The following is a 17,516-nucleotide window of genomic DNA, read 5'->3' as shown; positions in this document are numbered from 1 at the left end:
GAGCGGGGGGCACGATTGCTTCGCTTGTTCGCCGAGCTGGGCAATTTGTTTCCCAGCTCATCGTTCTTTCAGCCTTTGATCACTGACAGTACTTCCCGACCGCTCCGCTTCGGCAAATTCCTTTCCAATAATGCGCTCATAGTTTCCTTTCGGCAGAGACTTGGGTGGTTTTGTCAGGGCAGCCAGAGTGCGCTTCGCTTTCACCGGATCTACCTTCTCCTCCGGAAGTGGATTTCTCTTTGCTTTCAACCCTTGAAACCAGTCATCCACTTCGGTTCGTGCGATCTTGGCGTTCTCCTCCGGGGTCCTCTCGTATGGTAACTTCTCTGGAGTCTTCAGAGAAGGACCGAATCTGTATGTCCTCCCGCCTCTGGCTGTACTGCTAGACGCCGGCCGAGCAGACGGAGCGGCTGTCTTCTTTACTTGCTTACGAGGCGGAGGAGAAGGACTACGACGCGCCGGAGCAGCCGGAGCGGCGGCAGGTCTCTTCCGCCCTTGCTGACGAGGCGGAGAAGGAGGAGGCTGGCTGCTCGGGCGCGTCGGCACGGGCGGAGAAGGAGGCGGAGTGCCGCCACGCGCTGGAGAAGGAGCCGGTCGAGTGCCCTGATCGTCACTCGCCAGAGGAGGAGGCGGTGGAGGAGGCAGAGTGCCCTGACTCGCCGAAGGAGGAGGCGGTGGAGGAGGCGGAGTGCCCTGACTTGCCGGAGGAGGAGGAGGAGGCGGAGGCGTCCAGTTCAGAAGGTTGATGAGCTCTTTCCGCCATAGGCATGGAGTCTTTAGAGCAGACCCCAGCCTAGTCTCCCCTTCACCGGTAGGGTGGTCAAGCTGGAGGTCCTCAAATCCCTCCGTTATTTCATCCACCATCACCCTAGCATATCCTTCTGGAATCGGCCGGCAACGAAAAGTTGCGCCGGGTTCAGTAGGATAAACAGAGCCAACAGCTTCCTTGACCTTCAAATTCATCCATTGTGTCATAAGGTGGCAATTTTGAGACTCCGTGATAGCATCCACAGGATAGCTGGCAGGAGCCGTCAAGGCATGCTCCGGCTGAAGTAGCTCGGTGGAAGCCACGCTGCTTCTCCGCTGAGATGGCGGGGTAGCTTCAGGGGAAGCTTCGGCAGTACGTTTGATGTGATTTGCTTCTCGTTCCTCTATCGCTTGTACCCTTGCTTGCAGCGCCTGCATTTGGGTCTGCTGCACTTTTTTCCTCCTCTCATGGGATTTGTAACCGCCAGCGTCCGGAAACCCAACCTTCCACGGAATGGAGCCTGGCGTGCCTCGTGTCCGTCCAGGGTGCTCAGGATTCCCGAGGGCCATTGTGAGCTCGTCGTTCTCTCTGTCTGGAAAGAATGTCCCTTGCTGCGCTGCTTCGATATACTGCTGAAGCTTCCTGACTGGTATGTCCAGTTGATCGTTCGTCCAAATGCACTTCCCTGTTACAGGGTCCAAGGTTCTGCCAGCCCCGAAGAACCAAGTCCGGCAACGGTCTGGCCCGTTAATTGTCTCTGGTTCGATCCCTTTATCAATCAGATCATTCTCAGTCTTGGCCCACTTAGGCCGGGCTACGAGGTAGCCACCCGACCCCGTGCGATGGTGATGCTTCTTCTTCGCAGCATTTTGCTTGTTTGTCGCCGACATCTTCTTACTCTTTTCCGATGTCTTGTGGGCCACAAATGCAGGCCAGTGATCTCTGATCTTCTCATATCTGCCCTTGAATTCTGGTGTCTCATTATTTTCGACAAACTTATTCAGCTCTTTCTTCCACCTCCTAAATAGTTCTGCCATCCTCTTAAGAGCAAAAGACTTGATTAATTGCTCTTTAACTGGGTTCTCTGGATTATCCTCTGGCGGTAGGGTGAAATTTGACTTCAGCTCAGTCCAAAGATCATTTTTCTGCATATCATTGACATAAGACACCTCAGGGTCTTCTGTAGCCGGCTTAAACCATTGCTGGATGCTGATCGGGATCTTGTCCCTAACTAGAACCCCGCATTGAGCAACAAATGCGTTCTTTGTTCGGATGGGTTCAATCGGTTGGCCGTCGGGCGCGATTGCTATGATCTCAAACCTTTCATCCGAGCTCAACTTTTTCTTCGGGCCTCGTCTCTTTACCGAAGTTGTGCTCGATCCGGAGGGCTAGAAAAAAGAACAAAGACTTAATTAATATGTGTACATACCAAAACAATGAATGCATCAATTAGCTAGTCAGCACAGGCTTAACTAATATATATACCTGGCCGGACTCGGTTCGGTCACCGAAGCCGTCATCACGGTCTCCTTCTTGCACCGGCATTGGGTCACCGGAGCCGTCCTCATGTTCTTCTTCTTGCACCGGCATTAGGTCACCGTAGCCAGCTTCTTCACCCTCTCCTTCCAGACCATCGGTGTCATTGAGAAACAACGAGACGACATCAGTTCCTTCTGCGATTATGTCCCTCAACAACGCTTCTTTTGCTTCGTCTCGGGCGATGTCCATAGTTTCTACAAATATTTACAACATGGCAATTATTATTCAAACATGACAGATGAATATATTAGTGGCAAACATAGAACTAGCTACCTAATCATAGTAAGGAATCATATATATTAATTAGTGGCCTCGATGCTGTTTCTCTAGGGTTTGGGGTGGCCTCGACAACGCTTCAAGGGTTTGGGGTGGCCTCGAGAACGCTTCAAGGAGGGGGTAATATCGACCCCCCCCCCACGTGTTGAAGCTATCGGGAGGGGGTATATCGACAACGACGACACTACATCTATGTCCCTCGACGACCCTCGTTCCCGATAAAAAAAGAGGAAGAAGAAGAAAAAAAAGAGGAGAAGAAAGAATAGAGGAGAAGAACTCCTCTATTCTTTCTTCTCCTCTTTTTTTTTTCTTCTTCCTCTTCTTTTTTTATCCTCTTCTTCCTCTCATGTTCGAGAGGATCGCCGAGGGGTCGGGAGGTTGCCTAGTGTCAAAGGATTCAACAAAACCATGTCTTCATCATTAGGCGAAAGTAACAGGTGCATGATGGTACGAAGCTCTCCAAAGTTATTTTGGAACGGAGTCCTAGATAGGATAATTTGCTGTTTGGTACAAAGTTCAGCAAGAACCTTCCAAATATCATTATTTGGAAGGCCTTTGCTGAAATTCATACAAAAAGGCAAATTATCCTATCCGGGACACCATTCCAAAATAACTTTGGAGGACTTCGTCATGCCCTGGTTACTTCCGGCTAATGATGAAGCCATGGATTTCTTCAATACTTTGACACTAGGAAACCTCACTCGACCCCTCGGCGATCCTCGACCCCTCGAACCCTCGACGACCCTGGAACCCTCGACCCCTCGGCGATCCTCTTCTTCCTCTCATGTTCGAGAGGATCGCCGAGGGGTCGGGAGGTTGCCTAGTGTCAAAGGATTCAACAAAACCATGTCTTCATCATTAGGCGAAAGTAACAGGTGCATGATGGTACGAAGCTCTCCAAAGTTATTTTGGAACGGAGTCCTAGATAGGATAATTCGCCTTTTGGTACAAAGTTCAGCAAGAACCTTCCAAATATCGTTATTTGGAATGCATTTGCTGAAATTCATACAAAAAGGAAAATTATCCTATCCGGGACACCATTCCAAAATAACTTTGGAGGACTTCGTCATGCCCTGGTTACTTCCGGCTAATGATGAAGCCATGGATTTCTTCACTACTTTGACACTAGGAAACCTCTCTCGACCCCTCGGCGATCCTCGACCCCTCGAACCCTTGACGACCCTGGAACCCTCGACCCCTCGGCGATCCTCTTCTTCCTCTCATGTTCGAGAGGATCACCGAGGGGTCGGGAGGTTGCCTAGTGTCAAAGGATTCAACAAAACCATGTCTTCATCATTAGGCGAAAGTAACAGGTGCATGATGGTACGAAGCTCTCCAAAGTTATTTTGGAACGGAGTCCTAGATAGGATAATTCGCTTTTTGGTACAAAGTTCATCAAGAACCTTCCAAATATCGTTATTTGGAAGGCCTTTGCTGAAATTCATACAAAAAGGCAAATTATCCTATCCGGGACACCATTCCAAAATAACTTTGGAGGACTTCGTCATGCCCTGGTTACTTCCGGCTAATGATGAAGCCATGGATTTCTTCAATACTTTGACACTAGGAAACCTCTCATATATATCCATCTATAGCCACATACATATATAAATGGGAAAAATGCTATGAACAAAAATACATATATACTTGGTAAATATTCTATGAAACATTGTTTCTCATATATATCAATGCATACATCCATGGATCATCATTGCTCATATATCCATAGTCATATATAAAAACTTTCTGCCTATGAACAAAAAACTTTCTATGAACAAAAAACTTTGTATGAACAAAAGAACATTTTTGACATATTTAGCACATTCTAAATTTTCCTAACTCTTTTACAACCACAAAAATTACTCCAACTTCATGACAGTACCCACACTCCATTTCACCAAAAACCTTCTGATCCATAGTTTAAATTTTTTGAATTTCATTCAAATGAAATTTGAACCAGATTCAAATTCCTTGCTGAAAACCTATTCTAAACCAATCAAAAAATTCTGAAATTTTGCCATCACCTTTGTCTTGCATCAGTACCTCACCGCAAAAAATATCATAAATCCTAAAAATGCCCAAAGACATCTAGCATTTGATCAAACACCCTCTATATGCACTGTTCATATCTGTAAAAAAATTCAGAAATTTCAGAAAAGTTTGCTGCTGCTCCACTCCTTCTCCTCTCCTTCTCCTCTCCTTCTGCTCTTCAATGCGTCGGGGCCGGCGGCGACCATGGAGCAGGGGCAGAGAGCAAGGGCCGCACTCGATCGGGACCATGGGAAAGGGGGGGCTCACTTCGAGGGGGGGGGCGATGGCAGGAGTCCGGCGACGAGGACGGCGGGCTCGGGGCGGCACGCGGTGACGGGGATGGTGCGCGGCCAGCGACAGGGACGAGGAGGGGTGGTCTCGGGGAGGCACGCAGCGACGGGGACGACGAGGACGGTGGGCTCGGGGATGCCGGCGATGAGGACGGCGCGGGCTCGTGGAGGCGACGACGTTGGCGGCGGCGGCGTAGACGGCGAGGTGGAGCAGCCTGACGGCGTCGTCGGCGGGGGAGGGGGGAACTGGCGATGCAAACTGAAAATTTTCACAAGTGTTTGTTATATAGTCCAAGCTTTAGTCCCGGTTGGTGGCTTAAACCGGGACTAATTCCCCCTTTAGTCCCGGTTGGTGCCAGCAACCGGGACCAAAGGCCTCTTTTCAGCAGCCCAAAGGGCGGGAAGCGGCGGCCTTTAGTCCCGGTTGGTGCCACCAACCGGGACCAAAGGCCTTGTGTTGCCCCGCGCCCAAAGGTTTAGTCCCACCTCGCTAGTTGAGAGGGAGCCGCACCTGTTTATAAGGTGCGGTGCGCCTTCCCTCTCGAGCTCCTCTCTAAAGCAAGCTTTCAGGCCTAACCGTGCAATGTGTGCCTGTGGGCCTACTGGGCCTCCTGCAGGCCTGAATCCTGGCCCGTGGTAGGGTTTCTAGTCGTATTCAGGCCGTGGGTGCCCAGTAGGTGGCACTTTTTGTTTTTTTGTTTTTTTTGTTTTCTTTGTTGCTTTATTTATTTTATTTTGTTTCTACTTACAACAAAATACTTATTGTTGCTATTTTTATTTTTTTCCAGTTTTTTTGTTTTGTTTTCTGTATTATTTATTTTATTTTGTTTTTTGCTTTATTTTTTAATTCGTTTTGCTTTTAGGTCAGCAAAATTATAAACTTTCTGTTGCTTTATTTATTTTACTTTGTTTCTACTTACAACAAAATACTTATTGTTGCTATTTTTTTCCAGTTTTTTTGTTTTGTTCTCTGCATTATTTATTTTCTTTTATTTTTTGCTTTATTTTTTATTCTTTTTGCTTTTAGTTTTAGAAAAATTATAAACTTTCTGCTAGTGCCATTAGTTTTAAAATTTGAAAACACTTTTTTAGTTTTTCTGTTTTCTTTGTTGCTTTATTTATTTTATTTTGTGATTAACTTTACTATAAAATAGTTTTTTTTCCTGTTTTTTTATTTGTTTTTTGCATTATTTATTTTCTTTTGTTTTTTGCTTTAATTTTTAATTCTGTTTGCTTTTAGGTTAGCAAAATTATAAACTTTCTGTTAGTGCCATTAGTTTTAGAAAAATTATAAACTTTCTGTTAGTGCCATTAGTTTTCAAATTTGAATAGTTAAAATTTGAATTCTTTGAAAATTGTTTGAATCACAAGTTTGTGATTAACTTACTAAAAAAATGAGAATAGATGCGCTTATAGAGAAAATTCAACCTAAATTCCTAGTAAATTTCTATGAATTTCAGAGAAATTCACTATGAAATTAAGTTAAACTTTTCTCTATTAGGGCATCTATTTTCACTTCGAGAGGAGCTCAACAAGGCAGAGAGGGAAGGGCTTATAAACCGGTGTGAGCCCCCTTCGGTTGGCGAGGTGGGACTAAACTCTGCCCGCAACGAGGACCAACCCTTTAGTCCTGGTTTGTGGCACAAACCGGGACTAATGGTCATGGGCTAGGGGCGAGGAGCAAAATTATAAACTTTCTGTTAGTGCCATTAGTTTTAGAAAGTTGAAAGTAGAAAGTTGAAAGTTGGCATGGGCCAGGGACTAATGGTCATGGTATTATGAGGGCCGAACCATAAGGCATGAAAGCATTTCAAATGAACTCTGAAAAAGTTGAAAGTTGGGATGGTATCATAATTTCACCCACATAGCATGTGCATGTACAAAACAGACAATGGTAGCATGTTCGTGTGTTACAAAGTTGGCATGGTATCATCATAACAGTTGCGGGAGAAAGTCTTCACTTTTTCTTCGCTTGTGTCATTTGCTTATTGCGCCGTAACCATGGATAATCTTCATTGTTTATCAGGATGCTTGGGTCAGCCTTGACATTGAAGGGAGGAATTTCATGAAACTTTTCATAATTTTCAGACATGTCTGTCTTGCCGTCCACTCCCAGGATGTCCCTTTTTCTTAAAAGAACTATGTGGCGCTTTGGCTCATCGTATGATGTATTCGCTTCCTTATCTTTTCTTTTTCTCGGTTTGGTAGACATGTCCTTCACATAGATAACCTGTGCCACATCATTGGCTAGGACGAACGGTTCGTCAGTGTACCCAAGATTTTTCAGATCCACTGTTGTCATTCCGTACTGTGGGTCTACCTGTACCCCGCCGCCTAACAGATTGACCCATTTGCACTTCAACAAAGGGACCCTAAAATCAGGTCCGTAGTCAAGTTCCCATATGTCCACTATGTAACCATAATATGTGTCCTTTCCGCTCTCAGTTGCTGCATCAAAGCGGACACCGCTGTTTTGGTTGGTGCTTTTTTGATCTTGGGCGATCGTGTGAAATGTATTCCCATTTATCTCAGTAACCTTTGTAAGTCAATACAGTCAAAGATGGTCCCCGGGACAACAAGTACAACTCATCACAAACAGTGTTGTCACCTCTGAGACGTGTTTCCAACCAACTGCTGAAAGTCCTGATGTGTTCACATGTAATCCAGTCGTCGCACTGCTCCGGGTGTTTGGAGCGCTGACTGTTCTTGTGTTCAACGACATACGGGGTCACCAAGGTAGAGTTCTGTAGAACTGTGTAGTTTGCTTGAGACCAAGAATATCCGTCCCTACATATTATTGAGTCTCTTCCAAGAGTGCCTTTTCCAGTCAGTCTCCCCTCATACCGCGATTTAGGGAGACCTATCTTCTTAAGGCCAGGAATGAAGTCAACACAAAACCTGATAACATCCTCTGTTTGATGGCCCATGGAGATGCTTCCTTCTGGCCTAGCGCGGTTACGGACATATTTCTTTAGGACTCCCATGAACCTCTCAAAGGGGAACATATTGTGTAGAAATACGGGCCCCAGGATGACAATCTCGTCGACTAGATGAACTAGGACGTGCGTCATGGTATTGAAGAAGGATGGTGGGAACACCAGCTCGAAACTAACAAGACATTGCGCCACATCACTCCTTAGCCTTGGTACTATTTCTGGATCGATCACCTTCTGAGAGATTGCATTGAGGAATGCACATAGCTTCACAATGGCTAATCGGACGTTTTCCGGTAGAAGCCCCCTCAGTGCAACCGGAAGCAGTTGCGTCATAATCACGTGGCAGTCATGAGACTTTAGGTTCTGAAACTTTTTCTCTGGCATATTTATTATTCCCTTTATATTCGACGAGAAGCCAGTCGTGACCTTCATATTGAGTAGGCATTCAAAGAAGATTTCTTTCTCTTCTTTCATAAGAGCGTAGCTGGCAGGACCTTTATACTGCTTCGGAGGCATGCCGTCTTTTTCGTGCAAACGTTGCAGGTCCTCCCTTGCCTCAGGTGTATCTTTTGTCTTCCCATACACGCCCAAGAAGCCTAGCAGGTTCACGCAAAGGTTCTTCGTCACGTGCATCACATCGATTGAGGAGCGGACCTCTAGGTCTTTCCAGTAGGGTAGGTCCCAAAATATAGATTTCTTCTTTCACATGGGTGCGTGTCCCTCAGCGTCATTCGGAACAGCTAGTCCACCGGGACCCTTTCCAAAGATTACGTAGTGTAAATCATTGACCATAGCAAGCACGTGATCACCGGTGCGCATGGCGGGCTTCTTCCGGTTATCTGCCTCGCCTTTGAAATGCTTGCCTTTCTTTCGACATTGATGGTTGGTCGGAAGAAATCGACGATGGCCCAGGTACACATTCTTCCTGCATTTGTCCGGGTATATACTTTCAGTGTCATCTAAACAGTGCGTGCATGCGTGGTATCATTTGTTTGTCTGTCCTGAAAGGTTACTGAGAGCGGGCCAATCGTTGATGGTCACGAACAACAACGCCTTAAGGTTAAATTCCTCCTGTCTGTGCTCATCCCACGTACGTACACCATTTCCATTCCACAGCTGTAAAAGTTCTTCAACTAATGGCCTTAGGTACACATCAATTTCGTTGCCGGGTTGCTTAGGGCCTTGGATGAGAGCTAGCATCATAATGAACTTCCGCTTCATGCACATCCAAGGAGGAAGGTTATACATACATAGAGTCACGGGCCAGGTGCTGTGATTGCTGCTCTGCTCCCTGAAAGGATTAATGTCATCCGCGCTTAAAGCAAACCATACATTCCTTGGGTCCTTTGCGAACTCATCCCAGTACTTTCTCTCGATTTTTCTCCACTGCGACCCGTCAGCGGGTGCTCTCAACTTCCCATCTTTCTTTCGGTTCTCACTGTGCCATCGCATCAACTTGGCATGCTCTTCGTTTCTGAACAGACGTTTCAACCGTGGTATTATAGGAGCATACCACATTACCTTCGCAGGAACCCTCTTCCTGAGGGGCTCGCCGTCAACATCACCAGGGTCATCTCTTCTGATCTTATACCGCAATGCACCACATACCGGGCATGCGTTCAGATCCTTGTATGCACCACGGTAGAGGATGCAGTCATTAGGGCATGCATGTATCTTCTCCACCTCCAATCCTAGAGGGCATACGACCTTCTTTGCTGCGTATGTACTGTCGGGCAATTCGTTATCCTTTGGAAGCTTCTTCTTCAATATTTTCAGTAGCTTCTCAAATCCTTTGTCAGCCACAGCATTCTCTGCCTTCCACTGCAGCAATTCCAGTACGGTACCGAGCTTTGTGTTGCCATCTTCGCAATTGGGGTATAACCTTTTTTTGTGATCATATAACATGCGATCGAACTTCAGCTTCTCCTTTTGACTTTCGCATTGCGTCCTTGCATCGACAATGACCCGGCGGAGATCATCATCATCGGGCACATCGTTTGGTTCCTCTTGATCTTCAGCAGCTTCACCCGTTGCAGCATCATTGGGCACATCGTCTGGTTCCTCTTGATCTTCACCAGCTCCCCCCGTTGCAGCATCACCGTATTCAGGGGGCACATAGTTGTCATCGTACTCTTCTTCTTCGCCGTCTTCCATCATAACCCCTATTTCTCCGTGCCTCGTCCAAACATTATAGTGTGGCATGAAACCCTTGTAAAGCAGGTGGGAGTGAAGGATTTTCCGGTTAGAGTAAGACCTCGTATTCCCACATTCAGTGCATGGACAACACATAAAACCATTCTGCTTGTTTGCCTCAGCCGCATCGAGAAACTCATGCACGCCCTTAATGTACTCGCGGGTGTGTCTGTCACCGTACATCCATTGCCGGTTCATCTGCGTGCATTATATATAATTAAGTGTCCAAATTAATAGATGTTCATCATCACATTAAAACCAAAGTGCATACATAGTTCTCATCTAACAACATATAGCTCTCCAGAGCATCAAATTAATTAAACCATACATTAAAACTATGTAAAACATTTCAATGCGAAAACAAATGCGATCATAATCGCAACCAAGGTAACAATTGATCCAACGGCATAATGATACCAAGCCTCGGTATGAATGGCATTTTTTCTAATCTTTCTAATCTTCAAGCGCATTGCATCCATCTTGATCTTGTGATCATCGACGACATCCGCAACATGCAACTCCAATATCATCTTCTCCTCCTCATTTTTTTTATTTTTTCCTTCAACAAATTGTTTTCTTCTTCAACTAAATTTAACCTCTCGACAATAGGGTCGGTTGGCATTTCCGGTTCACATACATCCTACATAAATAAAATCTATGTCACGTTGGTCGGCATAATTTTCATAAACAATAAATGAACCAATAGTTATAAAGATAATATATATACCACATCCGAATCATAGACAGGACGAGGGCCGACGGGGGCGGATACCAAAACCATCGCACTATATAAGATGCAATAATAAAAGTAAGAAAATAATACAAGTATCTATGTAAACATACAAGTAAGAATATTTTTCCTTTCAGAAAGAAGATAAGAACAAGAGGTTCACCACGGTGGTGCCGGCGATGAGCTCGGCGCGGGTGATCGACGGCGGTGAAGACGGGGACGGGGCGTGACGGACCGCTAAACCTAGACAAATATTATGAAAATGGAGCTTGGAGGTCGAGCTTGGAGAGGAGAAAGTTTAAGTAGTGTGGCTCGGGCATTCCATCGAACACCTTATGTGCATAGGAGGTGAGCTAGAGCACCACCAAGCCCTCTCCCCCTCGGCCAGAGAAAAACAGAGCACCGGGGTGCTCTGCTCGCGAGCGAGGGGTATATATAGGCACCTCATTGATCCCGGTTGGTGACATGAGCCGGGACTAAAGGGGAGCCTTTGGTCCCGGTTCAAGCCACCAACCGGGACCAATGGTGGTGGGCCAGGAACGAGGCACATTGGTCCCGATTCATCCCACCAACCGAGACCAATGGCCCACGTGGCCCGGCCGGCCCCCTGGGCTCACGAACCGGGTCCAATGCCCACATTGGTCCCGGTTCTGGACTGAACCGGGACTAATGGGCTGACCCGGCCTGGACCAAAGCCCTGTTTTCTACTAGTGACTATGCAATTCATCGATCCCCTGCCTGGGTTGTGCTCTGCGGAGAGGTGAGGTGGAGAAACCAATCGATGCAGACTTCCTGACTATCCGGCCGGGTAGAATCTATAGTGTTGACGTATAATGTGTTGCCTAGTCTCTTTCATCAGATCGGTTTTTTTGGTTACATTGGCTAGAGCACACACTTTTAGATGGTATCGGAGTCAAGAGGTCTTGAGTTCAAGACCCGGCTGTCTGTAATTAAATTACAGCCCACTTTCGGTCCACGCTTAGGTCTGAGGGAGCCACACGTTAGGGGAGTGTTGACGTATAATGTGATGCCTAGTCTTTTTCATCAGATCGGTTTTTTGATTGCATTGGCTAAAACACGCACTTCTACATATGGCACTTGCTAAGTGACGTGTGGGATGGGAAAGGTGATGGCTATGAGCAGGAACCGGGCAGTATCTCTTACGTGCACGTACGTACTGGCTTGTGTGAGATGAGATGGGAGGTGAACCCATGTTGAAGAAATCCCGTGCTTTGCCGGTTTTGGCTAGAGTGGAGTAGAGCCATGTGAGCACCTTTTTTTTTCTTTTTCTTTTTGAAAAGAAGGTTGAAACCTCTGTCCTCTGTCTTCATTAAAATTGATGCAAGGCAGCTAGGGTGGAGCAGAGCATGTGAAATATGATGCACACAAGCATATATGTTTGAGTTTGTCTGACCCAACACTCGTAATCTAGCGCCGCTGCCACCTAACACTGCCGGATCCCTCATCTGCCGCCACCTCGTCCTGCCACACCTTCCCCCCCCCCCCCTTCTCCCTTTGTGGAAGAGCGAGCGCCTTGACTAAGATATGCGTACTCCGGCGGGGCCTTTCTCCGACTGCTCATCGCATGTGCAGCGGCTGCGATCCATGGATCAGGGGCGGTGGTTCGTTTGATGAGGCTTCCCCATCCGATGGGGCCAACGGGCTGCCCGAGGTCGGATTGGGCGGCGGGCGGACCATTGGCGGGGTCGTGCCATGGCAACGATGCTCTGACGGCTGATGGTGCCGTTTTGGCCGTTGCCTACTGTTTTGTCTAGGTCCGCTCCAACCTCACCAGACTTGGCTGTGCTGGCTAGCTAGCCAGTCACCAGTTTGTGGGTGGATCGGGTTGTAGGGATCCAGATTGGGATAATTCCCTGGTTGGCTCCGGCCAGCAATGATGACGACGCCGCCCGCGGGTGCCGGTTTTCTTCTTGGAGATGTCGTTCGGGTCTGCGTTTTTTCTTCCTACCTCAATGCTTTTCATGTGCTCATGTGCAAGATACGTTTTTTATAATTGTTAAAATACAACACTGGAAAAGTGCACTATTTCCTATTTATTTTTATTTTTCTTTCTTTTTCTTTTCTTTTTACTTTCTTAAATGCTGAACTTTTTAAAATTCATTAATTATTTTCAAAATGATGAAAAAATTTCAAATTTGCGAAAAATTTCGTCAAAATTGGCAAACTTTAAAAAATGATGAACATTTTTTATCAAATTCATGAACTATTTCTCAAATGGGTGAACTTTTCTGAAAAATCAATGAACTCTTTTCAAAATCGATGAATTTTTTAAAAAAAGAATGAACTTTTCCAAATTTGTGGTTTTTTTTCAAAATCAATAAACTTTTGAAATTGCTGAACTTTTTTCCCATTTTTAGATGTTTTTTTAAACCAATGAACTTTTTGGAATTTGTGATTTTTTTTCAAAATTGGTGAACTTTCTTTGAACCCAGTGGACATTTTGATTTTTTTGCGAACTTCTTAAATTACTATTTTTAAAAATAATTATCGAAAAGTCAACGACCAACTAGTTAAAAGCCAACTTGTAATTAAACTCTCTCCTCTTTCTTAATGAGCGTTCTTGAAAAAAAATGTTCACTAGGAAATACTGAACAAAAAAAACCTCATAGAATGAGCGAGTTTTTATTTAGGGGCTTGTGAGCGAGCAGGTGGGCATGAGAGGGAGAGGTGCCCTGTTGGGCCGCGGCACACGCCCCGATCTAGCGAGCGCCAACTACTCCTTTCGGCATTGGAGGCATATATGAGTTCATCAGATTAGTAGTTACCCTGTGGGCAATTTGGCAGCATGAAGAAAATCTCTCCGTGAAGGCATTTTTCAAAGCCCTCAGGCTATAAACCGATTCATAACATCCTACTTAGGTGAACTAAGCCTTCAATATCTAGCCCAGTTGCAAGTGTTTCTTGAACTACAGGATGGACAGCGCCCCAGGGAATTTACCTCTAAAGTAAACGTTGATGCAGCGGTTTTGATAGAGCCTGAAGATATCGAGCAGTGGGCGCCATAAGAGCTTTCGTGGGAGCCTCGGCGTTGTGTTTAACAGAATCAACGATCCAACTACACTCCAAGCACTAGCTGTACGAGAGGCCCTCGATCTGGCAGAGGATCCCAACTTGAAGCATATGCATGTCGCCTCTGATTGCAAGGTGGTTGTCGATGAAATTAAGCAGGAAGATGTTGCTACATATGGGCCAATTATTGAGGAGATCAAGCAACATTCTGATGTTTGTATTTGATGTAATATATTTCATGAATTTAGAAGTTTCATGGGGAAGCTCACAATTTAGTGAAGCATGCGTTATCTTTGTTAGGCCAGCCTGATGGACTTCCTTTTGCCCTAATCATTATGAGGTTTATTAATAAAACTTCATGAATCCTAAAAAAAAACTTCATGAGATTGTCTAAAAAAAGCTATCAGCGCCTGAAGCACCGAACAGGAGCTCCCGTTTTTTTTAAAAAAACTTCGTGAGATTGTCTAAAAAAACTTCGAGAGATTCCCCCATGCAGCTCTGCAAAATATGGAATATAATCACTCGGATCATCGACCTCTGGTCGTGGACACAGAGTATTACGTTCAGACTGTACCCGTAGTGAATGATGTACATGCGAGGAGATTTGAGGCGAGATGGTTACGTGAAAAAAGCTTTAATGATACAGTTCTGGAGGCTTGGTCAAGAGTTGAAGCAGATCCAGGCTTGACTAGCATATACGGAAAGCTAAATAAAATGCATGCAGAGTTTCATGATTGGGACCAGCGCGTCATGAAGAAACCAAAGAAAAGGTTACGTAAAGCTCAAAGGGACCTGGAGAATGTGATGGCCGGCCCAATGAATGATGAAGCCGATGCTAAGAAGAAAGAACTGGCGGAGCTGATTGAGTATCTATTAGAATTAGAAGAAATCCAGGCTATGCAATATTCCAGGGCTACGTGGCTGACGAGTGGCGATCGCAATACTGGTTTTTTCCAAGCCTTTGCATCTGCTAGAAGGAAGAGGAATTTTGTCAAGAAACTTAAAGATGCGGGAGTTAACTGGTTGGAAGGTATACCGGAGTTAAACTCACATATTCATGACTATTTTACTCATCTATTTACTTCTGAAGTACAGCACACGGATCCTAGTGTCTTACAAAAAGTGCAAAGCAAGGTCACTACACAAATGAATAACTTCCTGTTGGCGCCTTATACTGCGGATGATGTGAAAAAAGCTGTGTTTCGTATTGGAGACTTAAAGGCTCCTGGCCCGGATGGTCTTCATGCCATATTCTTTAAGAAATACTGGCATATTTTGGGGGATGATATAACACAGGAGGTCCTTCTTGCTATCAATTCTAGGAAGATTCCGGCTGAGTGGAATGATACAACAATCGTTATGATCCCGAAGATTGATACGCCAGAACTGGTAACTCAATTTCGCCCCATAAGCCTCTGTAATGTTCTTTATAAAATTATCTCCAACGTCACGTCTGAAAAATATCCTCCTTGAGATTATCTCGCATACACAAAGTGCTTTCGTACCAGGAAGGATGATTACTGACAATATTCTGATAGCATATGAATGTGTTCATAAAATCAAGAATAAGAGGGCTGGACAAACTGATCTATGTGCGGTAAAATTGGACATGCATAAAGCTTATGACAGGGTGGAATGGTCTTTTTTACATGATATGATGGCTGCTTTGGGATTTCATGAACATTGGATTGAGATGATGATGGCTTGTGTAAGCTCTGTCAGGTATAAAGTGAGGTTTAATTCTCAAGAGACGGATTCTTTTACTCCTACTAGGGGTATTAGACAGGGGGGCCCCATCTCCCCTTACTTGTTCCTCTTATGTGCGGAAGGTCTTTCTAGTCTATTGCAGTATGAAGAAGAAGCCGTTGGCATAGAAGGAATCAGAGTGTGCAGAAACACACCGTCAGTATCATGCCTGTTTATTCGCTGATGATTCTTTGAGTCTAATGAAAGCAGATACTTTAAATGCAGCTTCCTTACAGCATGTTCTAGAGACCTACTGTCGGGACAATTTGTGAGTTTGTCGAAATCTAGTGTCTTTTTCAGTCCAAACACTCCTGTCATATCTAGGACTGAAATTTGCCAGCAGTTAAACATTGACACTGAAGCTTTACCTGACAAGTATCTCCGGCTTCCGGCGATGGTGGGAGCAGATAGAAGTGACTGTTTTAGGCACTTTTGTGAAAGAATTAAAGAAAGGCTACAAGGATGGATGGAGAAACAATTGTCCACTGGTGGCAAGGAAATTCTTATTAAATCTGTAGCTCAAGCAATCTCAATTTTTGCCATGTCAGTCTTCAGTATACCTAAAGGGATTTGCAAAGAGATCACTGATTTGATTGCTCAGTTTTGGTGGGGGGATGATGAGGAACATAAAAGGATGCATTGGTACACTTGGTGGAAACTTTGCTGTCCAAAAAATGAAGGTGGGATGGGCTTTAGGGACCTCCATTCTTTCAATTTGGCAATGCTCTCGAAACAATGTTGGCGACTTATCACCAATCCAGATTCTCTTTGTGCTCGAGTTTTGAAAGCAAAATATTATCCAAATGTAAATTTACTCCAAGCAACACTGAAAAGCGGAGCATCATTTACATGGCAAAGTATTATGAAGGGGTTAGAAACTTTTAAGTTGGGATATATATGGCACATCGGAACTGGAGAGAATGTGAATATATGGAGTGATTCCTGGGTGCCAGCCAGCCCGGATAGGAAGGTTATCTCAAACCGAGGTCAAACTATTCTCTCGGTCGTCAGTGATCTCATTGACCCTCATACAGGAGCATGGGACGAGCCCCTGATCTGTTCTATTTTTAATCCTGTCGACGCTAGAAGGATCATGCAAATCCCAATTAATCACAATGCATTTGATAATTTTATTGCCTGGAACCTAGATCGGAGGGGTATTTTTTCAGTTCGTTCGGCGTACCGCTTACAATGGATTCAATCTTTTCAGGCGCATGCAAATGTATTGGCACGCCCAGCTGGATCAAACTTACTGGAAGTATGGCCTACACTGTGGAAACTGCAGGTTCCGCGTAAGATTCAGATTTTTTGCTGGCGTGCACTTCATGGAATTACCCCCCTAAGATCCATACTCACTAATAGACATGTGGGTACCAATGGCTCATGTCCGATTTGTCACCAGGACGCAGAAGATGTACGCCATCTGCTTTTTGACTGTACACATGCAAAGGAATTGTGGCTCCGACTGGGTATCCTGGATATTGTTGAAGAAGCGAAGTTAATTGATCGCTCTGGTTCAATCATACTCGAACACCTGATCCTAGCAGACTCCAGACCAATCCCTATAAAGCCTAATTTGGATGTAAAACATGTGATAGCGGTTGGGGCTTGGTACTTATGGTGGGTGCGCCGTGAGCTCACCCATGATGGATCACCGCCACCTCCCTCGAGATGGCCTATTTCGGTCCTGGCAATTGCAAACAATTTTCATCAAGCCAACTTAAAAATTCGCGTTGTACATGAACATAAATGGAGCAAGCCAGAACCCAAGTTTGTGAAGCTAAACGTGGATGCCTCTTTCCATATGGATGAGGGTGCAGGAGCCATTGCAGCTATTCTTAGAGACAGTAATGGTAATTTTTTGGCGGCACAATATCGGTTTATACCTTACGCAGCAGATGTGGTGACAATGGAGGCTTTGGCTATGCGTGATGGACTAATATTTGCAAACTCTCTGGGGTTCCCTCGAGTGGAAGCTGAGTCTGACTCCTTAATGG

Source organism: Triticum urartu, chromosome 6A (assembly GCF_056163025.1).
Source record: "Triticum urartu cultivar PI428250 chromosome 6A, HENAU_Tu73, whole genome shotgun sequence".
Lineage (NCBI taxonomy): Eukaryota > Viridiplantae > Streptophyta > Magnoliopsida > Poales > Poaceae > Triticum > Triticum urartu.
The sequence above is the reverse complement of the archived record's forward strand: the minus strand, read 5'-3'. Positions refer to the sequence as shown.